The 9,997-nt window shown below is 33.0% G+C and overlaps 1 long non-coding RNA gene across 1 annotated transcript; it reads right to left on the bottom strand.

Moving 5' to 3' along the window:
- Positions 1 to 6,694: 6,694 nt before the first annotated feature.
- On the bottom strand, positions 6,695 to 9,230 carry LOC133778558 (uncharacterized). The gene is made up of 3 exons (XR_009869122.1): positions 8,909 to 9,230; positions 8,698 to 8,833; positions 6,695 to 6,912 (listed from the first exon to the last, which is right to left on the bottom strand). It is a non-coding gene; the product is annotated as an uncharacterized LOC133778558 (long non-coding RNA).
- Between the last annotated feature and the right edge of the window lie 767 nt (positions 9,231 to 9,997).

Raw genomic sequence — 9,997 nt, 5'->3', positions numbered from 1 at the left:
TCGGGCTGTGAAAGGCATTGTTGGTTCGGCCCCCAGCTATAATTTTATAATCCCTATATTCTTTGAGTCATTTCTTTTTCTGGACTAGAATGATGCCTTTAATATTTTCAAGGATGGGATTACACCCATTTAGAATTGTGTGTTAGCTTCTCCCTTTAACCATCAACCATGGATAACTGGATATCCTAATCCAATATGACAAGTTGACTACTTTGTCCTTTGCTTGATCAATTCCTGTACATCATGAATATTTTTTAAAAAAAAGAAAATTTACTTTTAAAATTTTATACTTTATAATATCAGATTTTTTTTAAACTTTTTAATCTCTATACAAAATGTAAGATTTTTCTAACTGTTTTATATAAAAACTTATTTGAACAATAAATTTTTCAAAAACACAAATTTTTTAAAAATTGTTTATTTTCAATTAAGAAAATATTTTTTAAACAATTTAATTAAAATATTGTTTTTAACTCTTACATTGCGATACTTTAATTACATCAAATATGATATATTTTTTAAAATTTTTGAAAAATATGGCAGATTTTATTTTTCTTAAGTTTTTTATGGTATATTTTTTTGTTTATATTTTTTATGGGAGTTTTTTCCCACACATTTGTAATATTTTATTTGTATACCATATTTTATTTTTTATAAAATTTTAGTATCTATTTTTAATATGTTTTGAGGTTATTTTTATAATTTTAATCTATTTGTATTATTTTTTATTATTCATATTTTATAAAACGTTTCTTATATTATTTTTTGAAAATACAAACTAAGACCTTCATCACCATGTTTTTTTATTTCTATTTCTTTTTTTTTCTTCCACTTTTTATCTTCTTTGATCAACATTTTTTCCGCAGTAACCAGTTACCACTATTAAATCAATTTTGATTTTTTTTTTTGTGGTAGTAGCCGTATGTCACTGCAAATTTTTTTAGTGATGTGTGGTAACTAGTTACAACAATAAAAATCAGTTTTATTTTTTAAGCGGTGTTGTAGTAATTGGTTACAACTATAAAATAATTTTTATTTTTTTAGTAATGTACCATTATCAAAATACCAATGAACTGTCACTGATTACTTGTGAGATTTGAAAAAAAAAACTGATATGAAAATGTTTACCGAGATTTTCGGCAACTATCTTAACGAAGGGTATTTACTGATAATAATAATGAAAATGGAAGATCGACGCAAGGGTTTTACGTGGTTGGGGCGTTAACTAGCCTTAGTCCACGAGTCCATGTATAAATCTGTATTAGAGCTAGGATAAGCTTTACAATGGAGTTTTCTAATTATATTTGGACAGGGGTTCTGCCTTTTTTCTCCCCTTTCTACGTTGTATTACAACTTGTATTTATAGGACGAGGGGGACATCAGGTTTGGGCCGGATCCGACCCGGACCCATCCGAGGACTGTGCACAAGGGACCTCCCTAGTGGAGGCCCCAGCTAAAAAGATATACAGCACACCAAATCCAAACCAGCTCAGGCCCAATTAGTTGCCCTGAGACGCAAGCATTCCCCCGACAAAACGGCGCTTTGGCTCTGACCACTTCGAGTCACGAGGCCGATTTGGGAGACAAGACCGGTCAGAGTACTTGGCTGCGCAGTCCTGACACGCCAGCAGATAATCCCAAGGTGACTCTTTCTGCAGGTGAAAAGTGGGGGAACAAGGCTCACGCGAAATGAGGCGGTTTCAGTGTCCTGGACGCCTGGGGAAGAAGCGGTCCAGGTTCGTTTACTCCTGGCCCGCTACGTTTACTCCGAGCCCGGACCATTCCAGGGCCGGGACGAGAATGCGATGGCCGCGACAGTCCGGGCACTCCGGACATTGCCGGGGGACCATTCAAGCTGGAGACGAACCCGGAGGAACGTCCCGGACCCATATATGCAGGCCCAGTCCGGAGTCCTCGGGCAAGGCCCAAATACCGAGTTGGTCCCCTGACCGTGGGCCGGGGCGAAGGCCCAAAACCCTGACAGGAAATGGGGATAACAGAAAAAAATAAACTAAATCGATCATGAAGGTAACCAATTACAACTAATTCTGGAAAAAAAAATAGATATGAAATAAAAACATCAGTTGTGTTAGTAACCAGGTGACTTAGCCAGCCCTAGAAACAAATAGGATCCAAATACAAATTCTAAAGTAATCATAATCGTAACTAGTTACAACTAGATTTGAAAAAAAAAACATATCTAAAAAAAAGAACCAATCACCATTATACCTGGTTACTTAGTCCAATGCGTAAAACAAAATCAGATCTAAACAAAAAAAATCTAAATTATTCGTTATTGTAACTGGTTACAGCTAGGTCTAAAAAAATCATATATGAATAAAAAGAATCAGACGTCATTGTACTCGACTACTTAAGCAGATTTGAAAGAAAAACAAACAAAAATCAGAACAGATCATGACTGTAACTGGTTACAGTTCGGGATTAGAAAAAAAAATTAAATATGAAGTGTTACATCATATTTGAAATGAAAAAATCAGATGTGAAAAAAAAAGAAGAACTAAGAGAATAAGAATAAAACTAGATTTGAAGAAGAAAGAAGAAGAAGAAGAAGAAGAAGAAGAAGAAGATGATGATGATGATGATGATGATGATGAAGAAGAAGAAGAACCAGAGGGGCTGAGGTATGTCGTCGTCGGGGGCGGGGGTGGAGGGCTGAGATGAGGGAACCAAATGGGGGAGGAGAGAGAGTAAGAAATGAGAAAAGATAGAGATATCACGAGGGGAGAAATGAGAGAGTCAGAGAGAGTTTTGTGTATTTATGATTATCGTAATCTATTTTTTATATTCTATATAATTACCATATTTTAAACTTTTTTTTTCAAAACTTACAATATTTTGTATAATTATTTTTTCCCATAAATATAGAAACTATGTTTATTTTTCTCATATTTATGTAAACTTTTCTTTTGTAATTTTATCATAGATACATAATTGGTTTCCATTATTAGAAAAATGATATTATAAAGATACCATTATATCAAAATCACAAAAGTATCATATCATAGTTTTCTAAATTTATTATAAATAATACAGGAAATTTCCGGCACATGTAGTTCGATTTGTTGCACATGAATGCTTATGTAAAAAAAATTGCGATGAAAATACCCATCGTTACAAATTTGGTGACATATACAAACGAATCTCTTGTAGGGTCGACAAATGGAGTTGTGCGATGATAGTGCCAAATCTGCTAGGATAATAAACAAATCTGTTGATTTTTTGGGTTTATTTTTTTGCTACAATGCAAGGAGTTGCTGCAATTTGGGGTTAATATTTTGTTGATTTTTCGGCTATGATGCAAGGAGCTATTGTGATTTGGGATTGATTTGTTTGGCTATGATGCAAGGATCTCTTTGCTATCATTTTTTATTGATTTGGGATTTTCTTCGGTTTGATTTTTTTATTGTTAAACATGTGTTTTGAGTGTTCATGTTGGTGTTTATGAATTTTTTGATGTTGTTGGTGTTTTTTTTCCTCTGGATTTGGTTTTGCACTACTACAAAAACCCTGTTTTAGGAAAATCACCTAAATGCGAGTCCTAAAAAAGCCTCCTGGACTTTTTAGGACTCGCGTTGCGAGTCCTTAAAGAATTTGTTTTAGGACTTGCGGAGTGAGTCTTAAAAACTATGTGTTTCCTAAAAGTTTGAGTTTTTTTTAAACAAACACCTCCTGGACTTTTTAGGACTCGCGTTGCGAATCCTAAAAACTTATGTGTATCCTAAAATTTTGAATTTTAAAAAATTTCAAATTCCCTCCAATTTTTTTTTAACAAAAGTTTTATTATTATTTATTAAAAAAACAAAAACAAAAAATCACTCAGCCCCTTTTTCTCTCTCTCTCCTCTCTCACCTTGTGTCATCATTGCCAACGCCGAACGCCTGCCGTTCCGTCTCCGGCCACCGCCACGCACCACACCATCGGAAGTGCCGTCCCTCGAAACCCCCGACCCCCGAAGATGGACACCTCATGTGAGGCCTAATGCCCTCAACGGGGCACTTGAAGTTTGATCGTTCATGGGTTTCTCCTAAACTTTCTGAGCATATTCCAGCCACCTTGAGCCACCACGAGCTGAACCACCACCACCACCATACTCCTTGCTTCTTGGGTTTTAAAACCCAATAGTTTATTTTTTGAACCACCACCTTTGAATGGTGGCGGCACCGCCGTCGCCTAAGCCCCGCTGCCGGATTCAAAACCCATCAATTAATTTTTTTAAAATAAAAAATAAAACTTTTGAGGACTCGCAATGCGAGTCCTAGAAACATTCTTTTAGGACTCGCAACACGAGTCCTAAAAAACCCCAGTTTTTAAGGCTCTTAAATAAATGACTCGCGCCTCGCGAGTCCTAGAAATCCTTTTTTGTTGTAGTGTTGGTTCATGTTTTTGATCTTCATCAGATTTTTTTTCTTAGTTGTTAGAATTTCAATTAGTGAAAATGGAAAAAAAAAAAAAAAAACTAATGGTTAGAGTTCTAGTAAGTTTTAAGTTTAATATTTAGATTTTATTTTAATTTATTTAAAAATTATATATATTTTTAATTAAACATTAGTTTGTTAACTAACTTTTAAATTATTTAAATTTATAAAATACACTTTTATTTTTTTTTAAATGATTGGACCAATCAAGTGTCGTCATGTGACTGCCACGTAGGTCCCTAGTCAGACTAAATTGTTAGGGACCTACAACTGTACCAAATTGTAACCGTATCTAGTTTTTCCTGCCAAATTTTTTACATAGATATTCAAATGCAGCAAATCGAAGTTCATAGATATTTATGCTGCAAATTTCCCTAAATAATATCATTTGTATAGTAATTTTTTTTTCCAAAAATTGATATATTAAGATAAAAATATTTAAATTAGTATTTTCTATTAAATATATATAGTTTTTTTATTGCATATTGCCGTTGGTTATCCTAGGGTGTCCAACACCCTATACCATTATTGGTGCAAATAAATATCGAGTGAAATTTGTGGACCTGCTACTAAATTGCACCAATAATGATATGTCATGTCTTAGAATTTTAGACACCCTAGGATGCCAGGTAATAATGCTCTATTTTAATTATCTCAATATCGACACTTATTGGCTTTTAGCTAAATAATCATAGGCCAATAAAGTGATTCCACATTGTTTACTAAATAAACAATTTGGATCAATTCCTTTTGATATAAAATCTAGGGAATTTTTTAAATTTATGGGATTTAAACATACTATTTTAAAAAAATGTGGGGATTTAATTTTCCCATATTTTATGAGAATATTTTAAAAAAAAGTTTTAGAGAATATGGGAATCAAATTAGCAGCTAAACCAAAAAAGAAACTAGAATTTAAAAAGAAAACGCAAAAAACAAACAGAGGCAGAATGAAAAATAATGATCTAATCACTCCCATTAACATACACTAACAAAATATTTCCCAAAAAAAGTGATTGAAGAAATCAATCTCCATTCCTATCAGTGCTAAAAATTTTGACGGCAAATCTGATAGAATTCGATCACTTCTTTAAGCTTTGATGTACTCTGCAACAAGTTCTACAAGCTTCAACAACCTGAAGCTTAAACTCTTTGGTGATTTTCACCTCAAAAAAATAATCAAGACTCCGCCCACTTGCTCATGCGGCAACTCATCAAAGAACTCTGACGGCGATCTCCACCTCAAAAAAATAATCAAGACTCCGGCCACCTGTACATCTGCCAACATCACTTTCTTTCTCCTTATTTTCTCTCTCCACACTTTTGTTTGTATTACTTTCTTTCTCATCACTTCTACACCTGATATAGTTTTAAATTGTTAATTTCTTTTATTTCATAAAAAGTTAATATTTAATAAGTACAAATAGTTAATACAACACATTAATATACTTTAAAGCCAAATATGGTGTTGGCGTAAGATTTCGCTAAACATGAGTGAGAGAGAGAATTGTCAAATTGGTGAGGATTGTATGAAAATAAAATTCAAAAAGAAGAAACACTCAAGATTTTTTTATAGTGGTTCAGCCTAATATATGACCTATGTCTATTATATATTTTTATTACTCTCTAATGGAGAGAAGTTTCAGGTTACAAAATATTTCTCTCTTAGAAAAGAAGAAACTCCACTTTACAGTAGAAAACAAATACTTATATTTGTAGAGGTGATTGGCTTTAAATGCCTCCTAAAAATCTAAGATACTTGATCCTTTGTTTGGCGTGATTGATTATGAATGGGTGACAGATTCAATGGGTCAATTTCCAATATTAATTGACTATCTTTCCTTTTTATAACATAATTTGATATTTACTACATAGATTAAGGTGGGCGTGATTGAATAAGACTTGCAACGCAAGTCCTAAAAAATCTCATTGAGTGCCTTTAAGTAAGTTTTTAAGGCTCTTTTCACGAGTCCTAAAAAAATATTTTTAAGACTTGCAATGTGTGTCCTAAAAAATCCCGTTGAGTATCTTTAAATTAAGATTTTAAGACTCGCTTTGCATGTTCTAAAAAGTAAATCTTTTTTTAAAAAAATGTACCTACAATTTTCATTTTGATTTAAAAAATATATCCCTTGAGTGTCCAAAATGTATTATGTAGGTTAGATTTCTAAAATTTCAAAAGAAAATACTAAAAAAATACCATTTTTTTTAAGAAATTTAAATTTCTCAACATGTATTATAAACAACAACATGATTCAATATAAAATAGAAGAAATTCCTACTTATTAGTACAATAAAAAAAAAAGAGCATATATAACTCAATTGACTAAATTAATCAATGACTAGCAACCTTTCTCTCAATCTCTTTCTTTGAATGAACACTTCTTGTCCACTTTAAATATGGGAATAATCAATTGGGGCAACATCATGACATTTTTTTTGTTATACCTTTCCCAATGATAGAGCTCTTTGAAACCTGCATAATAAAATTAGATCAATATCATACATAATAAAGATGAGTAAAGAGTAAAACAGAAGACAACAAAAATATTTAAAATCCTTGTTGTCTTACCATTGCATCATATGAAAAACCAATCTAAATTCTAGTACAATAATACTAATGGCAGCCAATCAAAACAAGACCCAAGAACAAGAACCATTCTTAAGTTGCACTCTCAAGAACGAAACAAGCATTCATAAACCCAACACATAAACTAAAGTGGTTCCACTATGTCAATCAAAGAGGACAACAATTCTATCAATTAAAGAACACAAGATTTAGCCAATTTCAAAAATTTGGCATATAAATAAGATAAATATATATATCTAATTTCTTAACTATTAGAATGAAAAAAATTCAATTCCTAAAAATTATTTTTAACTAGCATGTTATTCTTTTTCATTTCATTCTAAGAAATACTTTTAACTTGAAATGTTCAGAAAATACATGCATGATTAGAAATTAAATAATTTTTTAGTTCTATGAAAAAAGCATTCATTGGCTATTTAATTTTAAAGGAACATTTGATATCCTGAAACTAACTCTTTATAAGTTGACATTTACTTTGAGTTATCTAAAGCATAATACTAATAAATATCATTTAACTTTCCAAGACAAATGACTGTTATAACATAATAAAGATTAAATAGAAATAACTTCAATGTTTGACTAGTATTGTAAGCAAGAATAGTGAACATACAAGAATAAAGTCATACATGTGCATGAGACTCTAATCCATTAAATGTTAATTTATAGTTACTCACAAGCAAGTTCGTTATTCAATCAATATCATAGAAACCAAAATTATGTATGGAAAATGTGAATACCAACACATCTTAAGATTACCAGGGAAGAAGTAAATAGTCCCTACTTGCAAGCATGTCAATCATATTTGGCCTACAGTCCCATTACAGTACACAAACATACTGCCACAAAAATATGACAAAAGAACGACTTCAATAAGGCCATAGAAATTCAGTGCCAGGTAGATTACTAAGACAATAAGAAAATTTGAAACAGAAAAATGCTCCATAGAATAATCAGCAACACCCACATCATCCTCTAGAAGAATCACTCACTAAATTTAACAATATTAGTTCATTGAAGCATTTTCACGAACACATGTTTGCATTACAAGAAAATAACCCAATAAATACCTGAAAAACAATTAAATTTGCTAAGCAAGCTTAAGATTAGTAAGGTCAAAGAGTTCTTAAATCCATGAAAATAATAATCAGGACAGCCAAACCCAGTACAGAGTTAAAATACACACAGAAGCCTCACCAATGCAGAAATGAAACTACAAGTAAAAGAAGCAAAAATCTGCCAATATATTATAACACTCATATTTATAGAATACAGCCACGAGCCCAGAAATTAGAAATGAGATAACAAATACCAAAAACCAATAAGAGATAATAAGAATACAACAATAACAACAATAGTCAGACATCATATTGCAATTAAGTATAAAAGACACCATTATCCGCAGTTGATGATGATTAATTTGAACAAGATTAACTAAATCCTGATACTTTAAATGTGTGTATAAACTTTAAATTTTGCTCCACAATGGAAAGCATATTATTTTTAAAAGAGACATCAAAACCACCACAAGCCAAAATGAACAAAATACATATATACATTTATCTATTAAAAAATAAAAACAAGGCCAGATTAAATAAAATATCTAAGTCTATAATAATTACAAAAATAAAAGTAAGTGAAATGCAATATCAGTAAGACAAATAATTAAAATACCTCTGCCATCGTTGTTGTCCGTTGCTAGGATCATACCGCTGTCGCAGGGACCACGCCGCCGCTGCCAACTGCCAAGCCGGGCCTCCACGCCGCCACTGCCAAATGCCTAGCTGGGGCCTCCACGACAATGCTGCCGCTGCCAGTTGCCGACGACATAAGTTATCAATAGATAAAAAACAAAAGAGATAAACCAAGAGAAATAGATTTCTACCTCTGTGAGCAATGAGCATGTGTATCAAGCGTGGGCAACACAGGGAGAGAGTGTCGCGTGAGAGGGGAATTCATAGAGAGAGCCTTAGCATACCGAAACCCGACTTCGAGAGATATGGTGAGAGAGAGGGCTGAGTCGTGAGCCACTATGATTCCTGAGAGTGATTGAGAGAGAGGATTGCTAGTGGTGAGACAGAGGCTTTGAACTGTGACTTGTGGGTGTGACAGGGAAGAGGAAGAGCTGCCGACAAGAGAGAACTTAGAGAAGAGAAGAGTGAAGAGAATAAGATAGAGAGAGAAAGTGAGTATCTGGTGCCCAAGGTAAGAAAGGTTTTTTCGAAATTATTTTAGTAACCTTTTCTAGTGTAATTATTTTAATAACTTTAATTATTAACAATTTTAAGGCACATTGTGACTGTCCTTAATATTCTTTTAGGACACCTGAAGGTGAGCTTTTAAAATTCACCATTAGAATCTCAATTAAAATTCCATCTTTATGTTTTTTAAGTCTCACATATTTTATTAGGACACTCATTGTGAATCCTAAAATGTATTTTTTAAGGATTGTCAATGAGAGTCCTAAAAACACTAGAGACATTTTTTAGGACTTACATTTAGATGTGTGTCATAAAAAGATGACCCGCAAATGGTATTTTGTAGTAGTGTTTTAACATGAAATTCCACTTTTCCCCTACTTAAAATGCCCTATTTTGCACATTGACTGCTTAGGTGTCGTGACCCCCCAATGAAGCGCCGCGACCCATGTCCAAGAACCGAAGTTTGCCCTCGACTCTGACTTAACAAGTGCCGCGACTCTAATATGCCTGCGCCGCGGCTCAAATTCCTCAATTAATAGAGCCGTGACTCTAATAGGTTACGTCGCGACCCTTGTTTGCCCAGAACTACCAACTCTCTGTTTCGTTGAAGCGTTGCGACTCAAATACTTAGCGCCACGACTCTAATGTCCGATTTTCACTAGTTTATTCTTTTTGGGGCCAAACACGGTCTTTTCATCAATTCTTCCACAAATCCTGAAATATTAAAAAAAAAAAAGCAATAAAAGCGTCATATTACACAAACATAACTAAAT

This window comes from Humulus lupulus, chromosome 5 (genome assembly GCF_963169125.1).
Source record: "Humulus lupulus chromosome 5, drHumLupu1.1, whole genome shotgun sequence".
Classification (NCBI taxonomy): domain Eukaryota; kingdom Viridiplantae; phylum Streptophyta; class Magnoliopsida; order Rosales; family Cannabaceae; genus Humulus; species Humulus lupulus.
The sequence above is the reverse complement of the archived record's forward strand: the minus strand, read 5'-3'. Positions and strand labels throughout refer to the sequence as shown.